The 16,445-nt window shown below is 44.7% G+C and overlaps 1 protein-coding gene across 9 annotated transcripts in view; it reads left to right on the forward strand.

The window, feature by feature from the left end:
- ASAP1 (ArfGAP with SH3 domain, ankyrin repeat and PH domain 1) overlaps positions 1-16,445 on the forward strand; it is a 313,407-nt gene that overhangs the window by 114,617 nt on the left and 182,345 nt on the right. The window lies entirely within an intron of this gene.

The following is a 16,445-nucleotide window of genomic DNA, read 5'->3' on the forward strand; positions in this document are numbered from 1 at the left end:
AAACTGTGAGTGGAAATAGAATCTCATGAAACGGGGAGATAAACATCAGCAAAATGAATGCCAGTTTTGTTTTTAGTTAATTGAGAGTAATTTTGTCAATTCATTTCATAGCAGCTTTTTATTATGGCCCATTTTCACCAAAGCTCCTCGTTATTGTCGAACAAGCGGTGCTGTGGTCCCGCGGGCCACCCAGCCTCCCGAAACCTGCCGCAGGACGCGGGGCAGATCACGGTGCTTCTCCAGCCGTTTTCCTCATGTGGGAAACAGAGATAGTGATTCTTTCTGGCAGATTGCTTGTGAGGCTTGGGGGAGACAACACACGTTCCCTCCCAGCTGCGTCCCTGCCACTGCTAGGTGCTCTGGAACTGAGAACCTAAAAAGAATAGATATTTCAGGGGTGCCTGGGTGGCTCCGTCAGTTGAGCGTCCGACTTCGGCTCAGGTCATGATCTCACAGTCCGTGAGTTCGAGCCCCATGTCGGGCTCTGTGCTGACAACTCAGAGCCTGGATCCTGCTTCCGATTCTGTGTCTCCCTGCCTTTCTGCTCCCCCCTTGCTCACATTCTGTCTCTGTCTTAAAAATAAATAAAGATTAAAAAAATATATTTTTTTAATAAAAAAACATATTTCAGAAATCTGTCATTAGTAGGTGCTGCTTTTCTAATTTAGGACAGGCACCAGGGTATTTACTATATCTGTGCCACTAAGGCCTTGGCTACTTGTTTTTGGTTTGTTTTTAATCAACATGTGGAGCACGGTCGGTGCTTTGCTCAGCAGGGATAAAACATAATAATAAAGTTCTAGCAGAAACCAGAGGCAGTGAACCTTCCACTGTGATACGCATAAAAAAATATTTCGTGTTTTTAAAGGAAGTGTGGCTGTTGCCTGTAACACAAAAGCGGGTATCAGCTTCTCCTCCAACTGAATTTGAAAGCCAGATTGACACTGACCACGGGTGCCTTCCCAGAGCTTTCAGGAAAACAAAACCAACTTGTTATGTTTGTTTCATTTTCCAAAGATAGCCAGAGTCGCCATTGGCCGGGTACTTCAGCTGCTGCACATATGAGGACTCTTCCATTTTAGTAATTAAAACGAATTTCTCTTAAAGATTGCTCTTGAGTAATTACGATTATAATTACATTTTTCCTTGGTTTTGTTTAGACCACCAAAAATGATTCTAGTGATAAGATCATTTTGTTTTGGCCAACATACATAAAATTCTCTTCATGACATTCCATGTTTACTAGTGCTCAGAGGTTGGCACCAAGGTTTCCCTTCCCTTCCCTTCCCTTCCCTTCCCTTCCCTTCCCTTCCCTTCCTGTCTTTCCCTTTTGTTTCTTTCTTTCTTTTTCTTTTTTCTTTTCTTTCTTTCTTTCCCTCCCTCCATTTACTCCTTTTACCTTCACTCCTTTTCTTTTTTTCTCTTTCTTTGTTTTCCTTCCTTACTTCCACTTAATGGTTAAAAACTCCTTGAAAATTGCATTTTTATTTGTGTTTCTTTCTGGAAGAAAGTCCACAAGGTAGACTGTTTAAAGTATGTCCTAGTATTTATTTTGCCGATCCTGTCTTTTCTTCCTGTGAGAAAGTGAGTGTGGGTTGCCAGGCCTTCCTTTTCTCATTGGTCTAGTGTTCTTGAAGTTGTTCACTGCAAATTTGTAGTCCAGGAAGACTCAGGTGTTGAGGAACCACTGGAACCATCATTGTTAGCGACTGGTCTTTACTTTCATGGGCCTTAAATAGAGTGTCCTGTCTCACAGACATTAGGCCCAAGTGTTGTGGGCAGGCACCTACTTAGGATGAGTGTGAAGAGGGAGTAGAAAGGAATGAGCAGGGGCGCCTGGGTGGCTCAGTCAGTTGAGCGTCTGACTTGGGCTCAGGTCACGATCTCACAGCTCGTGAGTTCAAGCCCCGCGTCAGGCTCTGTGCTGACAGCTCAGAGCCTGGAGCCTGCTTCCGATTCTGTGTCTCCCTCTCTCTCTGCCCCTAACCCGCTCGCATTCTCTCTCTGTCTCTCTCAAAAATAAATAAACATTAAAAGGAATGAGCAGTTTCATTACCTCCTAAGGAGATGGGAGTCTGCGTGTGGTTGCTGTGGTTCATTGTCCGTGATTCCCAGATGTAACTAGAGGAAGCCCTTGGTCTTGCTGAGTGGTGGCACTCGTCTTCACAAATCCCTACTGTCCCCTGCCTCATTCGTTTTCTTCTCAGCCCAGTCCCCTCAGTGCTTGCTCTTCGTACAGCACAGCTCGCTGTACCCTGCTTAAAATCTTTCTTGGGCTCCCTCATCACCTTTCCAGGAACAGTGTAGTTACCATAATTTGGCTCCTGTTTTGACCTTTCTGGCCTTCCGTGGAGCCTCACCCTTGTGGGCTGAATCACAGTGGACATAATCCCTTGAATCCACTTATATATACAATTTATGGGGTCTGGCTATTTTTAGAATGCTTTTTTGCCATTGTTTGTTTTCATACCCCCATTGCCACAGTGTTTGAGATCTGGGATTATGATTATGAGTTTCTTAGTTTTGTGTACAGAATTTTCTTTAAAGGTACACTTTAAGGCGCCCCAAACTTTCCAGAAACGCTGCACATCTGATTGGCCACTTCTGTCCCTTTCCGAGTATGGGTCCTGTCTTTGAGGACTAATGCCCTCCCTGCCTGTGAGTTTAGGGAGGATGTAGTGATGCTGAGAGCCGTCCCAGTCATATCCTCAGTCCCTTACGAAGTGCATCCATACAGTTGTGGGCTCTCCAGATGAGTTCCTCCTGGTTTCTGGTGATTTCTTACATCAGAGGGGTCTGTCTGCCTATCCTGAAGCTCCTCAAACCAGTGTGTTCATGAAAACTTTGCCTTGCATCCAGACATGGACTTTGCTTCCTACGTGGCACATTTTTAAAAATATGTTTAAATGTTTATTTTTGAGAGAGAGAGAGCGCGCGCGCACGTGCAAACAGGGGAGGGGCAGAGAGAGAGAGGGGGATACAGAACCTGAAGCAGGCTCCAGGTTCTGAGCTGTCCGCACAAAGCCTGATGCGGAGCTCGAGCTCACAAACTGTGAGATCATGACCTGAGCCGAAGTCAAGACGCTTAACCAACTGAGCCACCCAGGTGCCCCCATTTCTCTGGGAGTGTATCATGGCTTTTCTATTTAGGCAGCTACTGACACAGTATTCTGGTTTCCCATGAAATGGGCTCTGAATTCTTCTGCCTGGTTTTAAGGCCCCTCCTACCTGCCCCTTCCTTCTGCATCCAGGCTCACCTGTGACTTGCTGTTCTTATAGAGCTGTCTCCTGTCTCCATTCCCAAACACTATCCGCTCACTCCTCCTGACCTTTACTTGGTTTCCCCCCTCTTCTGCAGCCCCTACCACCGGCCATCTGTGAGAGCTACTCCAGAGCCCGGTGTTTGCAGCGTGGTCCTGACGACTCCAGCCTGGATATGGATATGGATATGGATATGGATATGGATATGGATATGGATATGCATATGGTTTATGGATATGGTTTCCCTCCCTCCTGTGGTAGTCACTGCAGAGCTCACAAACTAGTGTCCGGCCGGCCACAGCCAGCCCATAGACATTCTCTGTGTTCAACTACATTTGGCCCAGCTGCTGTCGTTTAAATTTCAAGAAACTTCACAGAGATACTGGGTTTCTGGCTTGTTTTGGAAAATCAATTTGATAACTCTCTTAACCTAGTAGCTACTTTTTGTAAATGGTGAATATTGTTCCCATGTTGCCACAGTCCTACCCTGTCCTTGTTGTAACAGACCTTATTATGGTCTGATAATATCTCTTACTAACATTATCTTCCTGGCTCCGATAAGCATCTGCATTTGCTATCCCTTGGTTTCTAGTCTGTATCATCCTCGACCCCTACCCTCTTTCTGTTCTCAAAATCCTTGTGTGATTTTTGTGAGACTAGGGATGGCAGCTTTATATGTGTGCATATATGTGTGTGTGTGTGTGTGTGTGTGTGTATGTATATACATAATTTACATTTTTAATGTTTTGATATTTAAAAAGAAATTTTTTTTTTAAGTTTGTTTATTTTGGAGATAGAGAGCACGTGGGCAGGGAAGGGACAGAGAGAGAAAGAGACACAGAATCTGAAGCAGGCTCCAGGCCCTGAGCTGTCAGCACACAGCCCAACGTGGGTCTCAAACGCATGAACCGTGAGATCATGACCTGAGCCGAAGTCGGCCGATTAACCAACTGAGCCACCTAGCCGCCCTGGTTTTGATATTTTAACTTGAATGCCATGGTTGATGTACACATGACAGAACATTTTTTTTTCTTATTTAATATACCCTACCTGGCATTAGCAGCATTTGAAAATCTTAGTGCCTTAATACCATCATGAACAAATTCCATGCCACATACCTCTGCATCTCTGGAGGTAGGCAGGACAGAGCACAGAGCCAGGGAGGGTGATTCCCAACTGGAAGGGAGAGTGCTAGAGAGAGAGAGGGAGGGAGACCTGTTTTCTCATCCTTCAGTCTCTGTTCCAGCATCAGCTGCTCCAGGAAGTTCTCTGGTCCAATTTAGATGTGTCCCTGTTGTTTCCCCAGAGCACTTATTGAGCACTTCCTGTTCTCATGTTAAGTGCCTCTGCATACTTTATTTCATTTGATCATTGTAACTGTCTCGTTCAGGTAGCAACTCTTCTCCCGTTCAACAGAGAGGGAATCTGAGGCAGGAAGTTAAATAAGTTCCCTAACACGTGGTGTGCATCCAGATTTGTCTCGATTCCAAACCTGAGACTCCATCCACCTCGCAAACTTGCCCTCCTGTGGCATACCCCTCTGTACTCATGTGATTGATGGTATGCTTTTGCGTCCCTCCCTGTTCCCTGTGAACTTACTGAGGTCAGGGGATGTGTTTACTTATTTCTGTACTCTTGGCACCTGAAACAAAATCGGCAAACAGGAAGTGTTTGATAAAGGAAGTCAGTGCGAATGCGTTTCATTTTTCCCCCAGCTTATTTGTAGATCTTTTCACCTCTTTCTGGTTTAATTCTCATGTGGTCCTATTTGAGAGTAGGGTTTTTTTTCTCTTTAAGTCACCATTTGTATTATACAACAGGGAAAGGCACTTAAAATATTTAGCCTTTCAAATTGCCGAAGGGGATCTTATTAGGTGTTCGTAATTACACTCACAAGTCAGGATGGATAATGGATGTCCATGTGGAGTGCAGATGGCAGAGGTTTTATTGCAGTTGGTAGATCTTCAGCAGTTTCAGATGAGATTTTTAAAATGTTTTGATTCCGTTGTTTTTGCAAGTAGACTGATAATAATTAAGCCATTTTTCAAAAAGGAAGGATAAATATACAAATACCAAATGAAGTTTATAGTTTTTACTGAGACATCCAAAATATGGAGTTGCATATCATTTTGCTTCTGTGCCTCCTTTTTTCCTTATTTGGTGCAATAAGTAGATACGTGATTACTTGCCAGATAGATTATTGAACCTCTGTAGCACTATATAATTTCAGAACCTTCCATACTTCTGCTTTGATAGTGTGATCAAAGCAAATTGGATTATAACCAACCAGTGCAGCCAAATGTGGAACATGTAGAAGACACAGAGTCTCTGAGAGGAAAATGAGCTAACGTGTGCCATGATTGTGATCTTGATTCCTGGGTCACCCAAGTATCGTTGTATAGAGGAGTCTGAGAACAGAATGAATGAAGTTGCTTTTTAAAAAAAAATTTTTTTTAACATTTGATAAATATTCGAGTCTAAAAAACAGAACCAGTACATTAATTGTAGCATCACAGTGCTACATGATAAGTATACATCAGTCTTCCCATGGAAAAAAATCCGGCAACAGTGATGGCATTGACCATACAGAGATTTGTACCAACTTTGAAGCAGAAGGCAAGCCGTAACTGATAGGGAGTCCTTGTGTCTGGCGGTCTGTAGGTCTAGTACCGCTGGCTGCCTTTTACTGAGTGCCAGGCTTACCTCTAACAGCCCTCTGGGCTGCATATCCTTCCCAGTTTTCCTACAGGAGAATTGAGTCATGGAGATGAAGTAACCTGTCCATTGTCTGATGCCTCAGGTTGTCTGACCCCACACCTCTGTTTCCCTGTCCAGCAATGCCACCAGGATGATGCATCTTCTGTGGGTGCACGCATACACAGGTGGTCTAAACCTATTTGTTATTTGGAAAAATAACATGTTGGTTGTTACGTTATTTGGAAAAAGCGAATCTGTAAAGACACATATTCATTCAGCCATTCTTAGGCCAACCAGTGACTGTTCTGCGTGTGTTCTGGGTTACTTTAAGTGGAATGATGCTGTTAATGCCTAAGAACAGTAGACTGGCATTCACATTTCCTTGTTTGTAAATTTCAGTAAAAATTGAAATGTGGTTGAGTTCTCAATGTAGAAAATTAAATTCACTTTTGATACTCGTCCCAGCTCCTGATAAACGGTTGTCCTGAGTTTTAGGTAACTGGATAATTTTCATTATTTCATTACAAATTTTCTTTCTTAAACAGAGTCTCTGATGAGTATTTATGTACCTCTCTCCCACTTTTCCATTGTCTTTTATTGGTTTGGATAAATGTGCAGCTCAAAGCTGGAAGAGTTCATTGGCGTGACTAAATTACATCCCATGAGTCATGCTCCAAGAACGTTCTAGTCCTGATATTCATGGTGCTGACATGATTGGCCCCTGTGACTGAAGACCGTATGCGGAGAACTCCTTCCAGTACTAGTGCCGATTTGTGAAGACTTAACTGTCAAAAATGACGTAACCGGGGTGCCTGGCTGGCTCAGTCAGTAGAGCATGCGACTCTTGATCCTGGAGTTGTGAGTTCGAGCCCCATGTTGGGTGCGGAAACCTACTTTAAACAAAATGCCATAACCGTTATCACAATTAGACTCTATCCACATTAACATGCCCAGAGTTTCAGGGAAATATAATCACAATGAATACGTAGTACACTATTTTTCTAAATTTGTATTCTAGGCCAGAGATCAGTTCCCAGTTTTATGAAGATGCAGTCTTTTGGTATCCGTGGATGACAAATAAAGTAGAAAAGGGACAAGGAGGGGTTTCCTGGGTGGCTCAGTCAGTTACACCTCTGACTTCAGCTCAGGTCATGATCTCATGGTTTGTGGCTTTGAGCCAGCCCGTGTCAGACTCTGTGCTGACAGCTCAGAGCCTGGAGCCTGCTTGGGATTCTGTGTCTCCCTCTCTCTCTGCCCCTCCCCCACTTGCGTGGCTTGCTGGCTCCCGCGCTTGCTCGCTCTCTCTCTCTCTCTCTCTCTCAGAAAGAAATAAACATTTTTAAAAAAGAAAGAAAAGGGACAAGGTATTAGAGCACTGGTAAAATAATCTTCATTCAAATCCAGCTGTGCTACTCACTGGTGTTGCAACCTTCGTATAAGGCCCCACGATCCCTCTGAACCATGCTTTCCTTATCAGCAAAGTGAAGGCAGTAACCTCAGCCCTGCCCGTCTCTTGTTGATGACCATGTAAAGTAAGGAGCACACGGGTGGCAGGTCGAGGTATTCTGTAACCACAGAAAGGTACTGAACTGAGACCCAGACTCAGGTTTCTTATCTGGTACACAGCCAGACTTTACTCAAAGTTAGGCCCCATTTTCTTTGTTGGCCTCATGTTTGATGGAAGACGGATGCCCCAGACGGCTCCGTGGACTAGCCCCCCACTTAACACCAGACGCCCATCCTCTTTCACTTCTCTTGTTTTTTTTCTCTCTCCACTACTTCATCTCTCACTCTTTCCGATCTGTCTTATAGAAATTAGTGAGTATTTTTAGAGATGAGAGACCCAGAGATCATCTAGTCAAATCTGTTTATTTTTAAGCCGAGTGAACCAAGGCCGAGAGGTTAGCACACTGCTCAAGAGCACACAGCTAATACACAGCCAAGCTGGTGAACCCCATGTGCTCAGTTTCGAAAGCAGATCTGTTTTCACCACACCGTGCTGCCTTTAAAATTTCGTTCCCAAGAATGGGGCACCCCCTTTTAAAAATATGGTTACATATCTCTGCAGAAGTGGGTTTCTAACACCAGCCACTAGCATTTAGTGTGGTGCGAGCCGTGTCCTCATAATTCCTGGTTTTCATGGTCAAGGCTCCGTGTGAAACAGCTGATCCATCTTGCAGAGAAGCAGATTGTGGCAGAAGATATGGGTAACTTCAAACCCCTAACACTGGCTGTGAGATTAGACCTTACATGAGAAAAGAGGAGTTTCCTTTGCCTCCCCCGTGTATTTACAGGCTAAAGCAACCACAAAGTTCAGAGGAAAGTGTAGGATTTGTGTACTTCTGTTCATTTTTTTTTTTTCCTCTCTCACAGTCTCATTGAGAACAAAGTGCTTGAGGTTTGGGGGGTTTACCTGAGAAGCAGGGAGACTAAGTCAGAAACCTGGATCTGTTGTCCTTAGGAGCTGTGTGAACTTCTAGAACTCCCCTCACTTCAGCTTTCTCATCTGCGAAATGGGTTTGAGGGTTCCTGATTTGTTTGTCTTCATTGAGTTCTCGTTCTGCCCCCAGCATGGTTACTGGGTAGGGTCAGAGGACAGGACGCTGGGTAGCCCAGAAGGAATAGTGGTTTCTCCTGCAGTCCCCCTGCATTAGATTTAGAATTAACAAGGGTATTCAGTGCCTGTGGATTAAATACCCAAGGAATTATTTTGGGTATTTTTGTCCTTTGTCTTGAATGTGTGTATTCCTCAGCTAGAGAAATTGGTGGCATGTATTGAAAAGAAAGAAAAGGCAAAAGAAATGCTGATTTGCATGGAAGGCATTTGCAAAGAAAGAAGAATGTTTTCTCATTGGCAGATATTGTCTTCATGTGTTTCTAATGAAACAGAAGCCAATGGGTCTCTGGTTTATTTCTTTGTTTCCACTGTGATGTTGTTGATGTCAGCAAAAAATGTGGTTTGTTTTTTGGAGAGGGTCATGTTTTCTTTTTCCATTTAGCATAGGAATGGTGGATCCTATCTGCCACACCCCTCTAAAATACTAAAATATGTCTAGAATATGGGATGTGACTACAGCTTTCCGTGGTCACTTAGATCCAGTCTCAGGATCTGGACTCTGAAAATTCTTTTGGAAATGCTCATGTAACCATAGTGACAGACGTGCATAACACTGCCTAATAATTACTTTCCATGCTCGTTCCCTTCGTACTGTCTACTTAGTATCATGTGGAATGGAGGGCACATACTTTTAGGATGTGAGTGCTAATTTACATATGTTAACATGGCCCTTTGATTTTTTTCAATGCAGGGAAAGTAAACGTTGAGCCTCAGTGAGAACCAGTCTTCTCAGAATCTCTTCCTTCCCTCGCTCAGAATTCATTGTTTGCCCAGCTGAGCTCCACCCCGATGGGGCCAGCTTCCTGCCCCCCTGACACCTCTGTGGATGCCATTTGTAGCTGGAGAGCTTACCTGCCGATTTCAGTGCGATGGGCCCACGAACGCCCACAGCTCTCAGTCAGTAGACACATCATGAGCCAAAGAAGACATTTATGTAATCTGGGGACAAATTTGGAAACTCCTGTGAGAAATCTCACAGAAACCCTTTCCAAATGTGAGCTAATGGCTGCCTTTTGTGGTGTTTTCTAAAGCATTTGAAAACCATTTCTGTATCTGTACTTCCTTTATTTCCACCCATCATACTTTCCTTTCTGGTGCCATGTTGTCAGAGTTTGAGTACTGTGACACCAGTTTTGGATATCTGTCATGAGAACACATGTTGCTTGCTTTGTGTGCATCTTTTTGGTTTTAAAATGATTTTGTTTTTGCTTACTTTTTTTTAATGTTTTATTTATTTTTGAGAGAGACAGAGCACATGTGGGGGAGGGGCAGAGAGAGAGGGAGACACAGAATCCGAAGCAGGCTCCAGGCTCTGAGCTGTCCTCACAGAGCCCGACGCGGGGCTCGAACTCACTAACCATGAGATCATGACCTGAATCGAAGTCGGACGCTTAACTAGCTGAGCCACCCAGGCGCCCCTTTGCTTCGTTTTTAAAGATGGGATTGTCTAAACATTTTTCCGTGTGGCAAAAATGGAATTGATGCTGTGAATTTGTTTTTGTTGTGTTGAATTGAATTTTCTGGGTCTTTCACCTCAACTGAACTTCGCTTTATCTTTTTTGTTGTCTTAAACTCACTGGACAGAGAGCACTCGTGGGGTATACGGTCATCAGTGTGCTTCCCTTGCTGCCTGTAGACATGACCTCACTACCTCCTTACATCCTTGCTTCAGAGCGGTTGTCATCCGGGAGGTGAATGGCCAGGCTGCGCGAGACAGAGACCGTTTACTTCCTCTTGTGCCCTGATCCTGCGTGGCAGCAGCTTCCTCAGTCTTATTCAGGTTCCCGTGGCTGGTGGTCCTCAGCCCCAGCAGGTATCACGACTCCTCCCTCTTGGAGCTTCTGATCCGCACAGGCTGGTATGGGGCCCCTGGGTCTGCACAGAAAACACTCACAGGCGGGCGAGTCTGGTGTGAAAGGGTGCAGGCGGGGCTTGGAGGGCAGGCCCCCCACCCCCCACCCCCCCACCCCTGTGCACCAGCTAGGCCTCACAACGACGAAACACGGGTGAGGAGTTGGGAATGTTCCCTCCACCCTGGGACTGGCCTCCATCAGCAACGGGCAGGGGGCCTTCTACCCCCGGGCTCGGGCTCATTTCGTTCCCCGCCTCTGACACTGCCGCTCCTGGCGCCACCCACGAGCCGCCCTCCCCATCCTTGTGCTTCTGCCCTTCGCCTTCTCTTGACTCCATTTCAGCCTCATGGAGGAGAGTCACGCGTGCCGCCACAGAGCTTTTTCGTGAGCGCGTGTTTCCGCTGTTGGCTCACCCAGACAAGTGCCGTATTCTTTGTCTTCCTCAGTTCGGGTTGGGCCTGCCACCCTGTTTGGTAAGAGGTCAGGTCAGGTGCTCACCCCAGATGTTCACAGCTGTGCCGGGTGTGGTCCCAGGAGGCCCAGTGGGGGGTCTGTCCAGGACTCATGCTGGCTTTTTTGTCATTTTCAGAGCCTCCTGTTGGTAACATGACCATCAGTGTCTTTGCCAGCTCACCCTTTGTATTTCATGATTGGGTGTAGTAGAAGAGACCCTAAATTTTGAATTAAGATTTAAGAGTTAAAATCTTTCTGGGCTCAGCTTCCTCCTTTATAAAATGGGGGCTAATGCAGCTTTTCTCCCAGTGTTAAGTGGAATGTATGTGAAATTGCTTTATAAACTATTACATAGAAAGAAGAGACTGTTGTTACAGCTGTAACAGTATAGTACCCCCACCTTTTTATCCTGATGACTCCCTCCTTCCCCACCCTGCTTTATTGAGATATAATTGACATATAACACTGGGTAAGTTGAAGGTTTACAACACGGTGATTTTATATATGTATATAATGTTTGTCACAATAAGGTTAGTTAACACATCCATCACCTCACCTAGTTATAAGTGTGTGTGTGTGTGTGTGTGTGTGTGTGTGTGGTGAAAACTTTTAAGGTCCGCTCTTGTAGCAACTTTCAAATAGGCAATTCCATATTCTTAACTATAAGACACCACACTGTGCATTATGTCCATAGAACTTTGTTATCTTATAACTGAGAGTTTATGGCCTCTGTCTCCCCCCCCCAGACCCTCCCCCCATTTTTTTTTTTTTTAAATAAATGGGAACTGGGCTCTGGGAGTATGCTATGTCTAGGACACCATACCTTATTAACAGCAATGCCAGACCTAGAAGCCAGGCCCTCAGGGTTCTTTTTGTATCTTTTTTTCAGCACAGAGCATCGATTCATTCATAGAAGGTCTTGAGGCTGGATCTTTTTCTTTTCTTCAGAGCGGCCTGCTTGTTTTTTGGAACTTATCTCTTTCCTTGCTCACTCTATCTTAGAATCTGTTCCCGGAGCCTCTGATGAACCTCAGACATTATCAGGACATTGACTTCTGTAAAAAATGTAGCCAGTATCACCTTTTAGCTTGATTGTAAGTACCTGTGTCCCTTTCCAGTTCTTTTGTTCTAGAACTATTACCTAAAATTATTTATATTCCATATATATATGGAATGGTTCTTTTAGTAACTGTTCTATTTCTCAGAGTGAGCACTTAGCTCAGTGCATGCCCATGTTTCCAAAGTGCTTTCTGGCTCCTGTGCTGGCCACGAGGAGAGCTTTTGCACACAAGCGAGCCAGGATGTCTCAGGGGAACTGGTAATTGAGAGAGGGGTATTGACCTTGTGGTCATCAGTCTGAATGTGCCTAAGTGAGTAGCAGCCCAAAGCCATTACTGCTGCCTTCCAGGAATCTTTAATAAATGAATTAGTGGGCTTTCTGGGCTCTTGATGACCTGTAGAAAGCCTCATACAGGCTTCATTTGTTCACCCATTTATTTTCTTCCGTTGGGGCCTGAAATACAACCCCCTATGTGGAAATCTCCCAGCTATGGGTTTCAGAGCTCTTGGAACAGGAGGAGTTGTTGCCATTTGTGACTGTCTTCTGAGCGCTAGGAGCTTTGTACACTCGCTAATTTCATTCTCTCTAAAACTGTAGAGGTGGTTATGATTATACCTTCGTATTTCACAGACGAAGCCACGGAGTCTAAGTTAACAACAACAAAAAAAAAACAGCTTAAGATCACCCAGCTACAAAGTACACAGTATTTTAATATGGACCTATAGTGTGAAGAATCTGTTCTACTACGTCCCTCTTCCAAGTGAAGGGCAGGGAACTATGGAGAAAAGAGAGGTTCACTGGCCATTTCCACCCTTAAGTGTGGGGGAAAGAAGAATCACACTAGGCCAACGAGGAGGACTTTAAGAGCTCCATCTGACTCCTTTGGTTCCTTTCAGCAAATATCTGCTCTGTGCCTGGTACTGTGCTGAGGGGAAGAAGTGTGTTGCCATTCACTTCTCTTGGTCCCAAGGAAATGGACTCCTGTTGATCAGACTCGATCAAGTAAAACGGTCCATCATCGGGTGTTAATGCCCAAGGTACATCCCTGACAGTGAGTGCTCTGGGAGGTAGTGGGAAGAGAGAAGTTGCCGTATCAAATTGATCTTCTTTGGCACAAGGAGGAGATGTAGCATCCCTTTTACTGTTCTCCACCTAAGAAACTTATTAGGCATACTTAAAAGGTAAATGATGGTTCAAGGTGGATTGAGGGATCCAGTGCATGGGTCTAGACCAGAAACCACAGCTTCCTGATTTCTGCAGCCTGCTTCTCTGTCAACTAGGTTTTATCTTCTCTCTGCCAAAGAACCCACCCTCCTCAGTTCTGCACTGTTGGCCCATAAAACAATGATGTCACCATGAACAGATGAAGTGAAGACGCGCCCTCTGGGAAAGGAACTCAAGATGCCAGCAGGGCCCATCTTCCATGCCTCGGTGACAGGCACGTCCCTCCATCCATCTGCAGAGTAACCACACTCTGGCACCCTCTCGTAGTCAAGGCCTGCCTTTCTGACCTGGTTCTTTTCAAGGGTGGGGGTCAGTACGAGCAGGGAGGTGCGCACTAGCAGGAGAAGAATGAAGCAGTGATAGGGCTGATGGTGCTATAGGCTATAGAGCTTTATATGCGAAAGGAATTTAGACGGCATTTCCCTTTTGCAGATGCAGAAACTCAGCACCAGCACAGATAAAGGCCTGCAAGATCTCACAGCAAGTTAGGGGCTGAGCCAGGACTAGACCCCAGGTCTCTTCACTCGAAGGCTCAAGTTGTGTGCCTGCCCCTCCCTATCCCCCGCCCCCCCCCCCCACGTCCCCGCTTCATCCCATGGGGGTGCTGGGGCTGACAGGATTCTGAACAAGTCTTAGGGGTCGGAATAATGAGCTCTGTGACGAGAGCACAAGTTCATAGGTTTCGTCCGTGTGACCGCCTGCACCTGCACAGGGCAGCGTGCACAACCCTGGCTGCACGTTACAATCACCTGGGGAGCTTGAGAGACGTGTGTGGGCCCCACCACAGCCCAGTTGAAACCACTCCTTGTCCTCCTGCAAGTATGACCTGTCTCACCTAAGACTGTCATCTTGCAGTGACATTGCAAGGTTTTCTCCAAGTGCCATCGGGAACCCCAGGGGTGCCAGTTAAGAAACAGACTCCGGGTCTCGTCTACTTCTCCCGAGTACAACCTTCTGGTGTCAGGAGCTGGGCTTCTGCATCTGAAGCAAGTTCCCGGTGATTCTGATGCAAAACCAGTGTTCTGACATGGCGTATTTCCTTCTAGTCCGTCCTCCCTGGCCCCCCACTGGCCCCTCCTGACGCCTCCAACCACTCTGCTTCTGCTCATTCCTTCTTCAGGGCCAGACCTGGAGGGGAGGAAAGCGGGCGTGACCTTGCCCTGGCAGGGCCTCTGAACTTCAAGGTTTTTTTTGTTTTTGTTGTGTTTTTTTTTTTTTTTACATTGGTTTGGTTTTTCTCTTTCAAAAGGGAAAGAAATTTGCAATATAGGCTTTCTTTCATATTAATTTTAAAACGATGAGTGATGATGACAACACTAAACTGAACCTTTTTTTTTTTTTAAAGAAACTAGATCGATCCACTGGCCAATAAGCAGTGGGATTGTGTCTTTCACCATTAGCTCATCCTGTTTTTGAGCTTTGTTTGTGAAGTTACCCTTTGCATCATCACTAGAAATACGGCTGTCACTGGGCACTCAGCACTGACCTCAACATAGCAGAAAAAGTGTTTCCCACTTTCCTCTCAAAATGCACAGGGATCCGACAACGATGATACTAGAAAAACATAATAGCCATTATTATCAATATTCTCGAAAAGAGAAGTGACAATATTTCTCCCTTCTAAGCTTTTTCATTTCTAGCACATCTAAACCTTCACTCGACTGACTTTGTTCTTTCTGGCTCTAGGATTTCGTATTGTACTTATTACAAAGCACACAAAATGGTTCTACTCTTGCTCTGTGCGATGCTATTCCACAGATAAAGAAAACACTTTAAATGAAGGACAAAAAGCCCCCCTCAGGAATGCACTTCTGCAGAATGCATTTCTGCCTGACATCTTTTGACGCTTTAATTTTGAAAATTTCACATTTTTAAGGAAAAAAACTGCTTGTTTCCCCTCTTCAGATTTATCGTCTTCGGTATGAGGGTTCTCTTCGTGTTTGTGGAGATGGTCTTCTGCTTGCTTTCAGTGTTTTGTCTTCATATCGTTACTTTTGTGTCAGGCGGTAAGATCAGAGACGTGCTGAAGCATTTTAGCTTGGGGAAACCATGTTTAGAACTGTGGACTCGGGGACGTCCACTCTTCTCTTCCCAACCTTGCCACCATAAGTGACCCTTGTAACTGTGATCTAGAACCACAAATTCAGTCCTGTCTTTACATTGCTCTGGTGTCATATAAAGGTTTTGTGGTATCTGTTCTAAAATCTGTGCAATATTGAAAAACCAGTGGATTTATTGCAGCAGGATACAGGGCACTTTATGATTTGGTTGGATTTTCTGGATATTGAGGACTGTGAAGCAAAGGTGAACGGGTCTGGAAAACAAGTGGGAAAGGGATATTTGAATTTTCAGATGACGTTTAGCAAGTTACTTAATTTTTCTAACTCTCTGTTCCTTCACTGTGAAACAAACCTAGCATCATTACTTCATCGGAAAGACTATTTAGGGACTGAGAATATTCATGTAAAGTGCTCGGCTCATAAGATTGAAGGTAGTGAGAGCAAGATGAGCTTAACAAATCTTGGTTGAATATGAGTCACCATCTGGAATCAACTCTCAGGCTTTGTAACACAGACCATTCTGTGACCAGGGGTCTGAATCTGTGCCTTGGGCAGCACAGTGGCCTTGTTTTGGTCTTTGTTGTTTTTCTGAAATGAATCAACTACTAGTTGTATAATGAACATTCAGGTGGGAAGGAGCCTATCCCCAAACCCTCAAGCACGCACCTGCCTCCAGTCGACCAAAACGGCGATGAACAAAGTAAAGAAGATAAAGTTAGGCCTGAAATAAATGGGCAAATAGCATCAGCTCATTCAACCTGTTAGTAACTTAGTATTTCTTGCCTTTTTTTCCCTTCCAGTATAAAGACTTCCAGTTTTATTCCCACAGGGATTTTGTGCATCATAAAAATAAGAAAGTGGGGGGGGGGAATGAAAACCAAACAAAGTGGCACACAGTTCTTTTAAATATGAAACAGGGGGATGGTACGCTAAATTTAGTAATTCAGGAGTGGAGATAATCATGTAAAAATAGGTAGTTTCAATGGGGACCATTTTTTAATATGAAATCCAATAATGAAAGCAAGTTTAACTCCATGGATGATCAACCCAGTGGTTTCTAGTTTGTCTAGTTCCATTTAAAAAAATCTCGTGGCTTCTATCGTATTTCTGAAAGATGCAAAAATAGAAGACCAAGAAATATGGTGATGTGGGTTGGTAGGTGTTGGAAGCCTGATTTCTAAGTGAGATGAATAGCGTGAGCATCTGAGCTCTGCATGTAG

The sequence above is a fragment of the Panthera uncia genome, chromosome F2, assembly GCF_023721935.1.
Source record: "Panthera uncia isolate 11264 chromosome F2, Puncia_PCG_1.0, whole genome shotgun sequence".
Classification (NCBI taxonomy): Eukaryota; Metazoa; Chordata; class Mammalia; order Carnivora; family Felidae; genus Panthera; species Panthera uncia.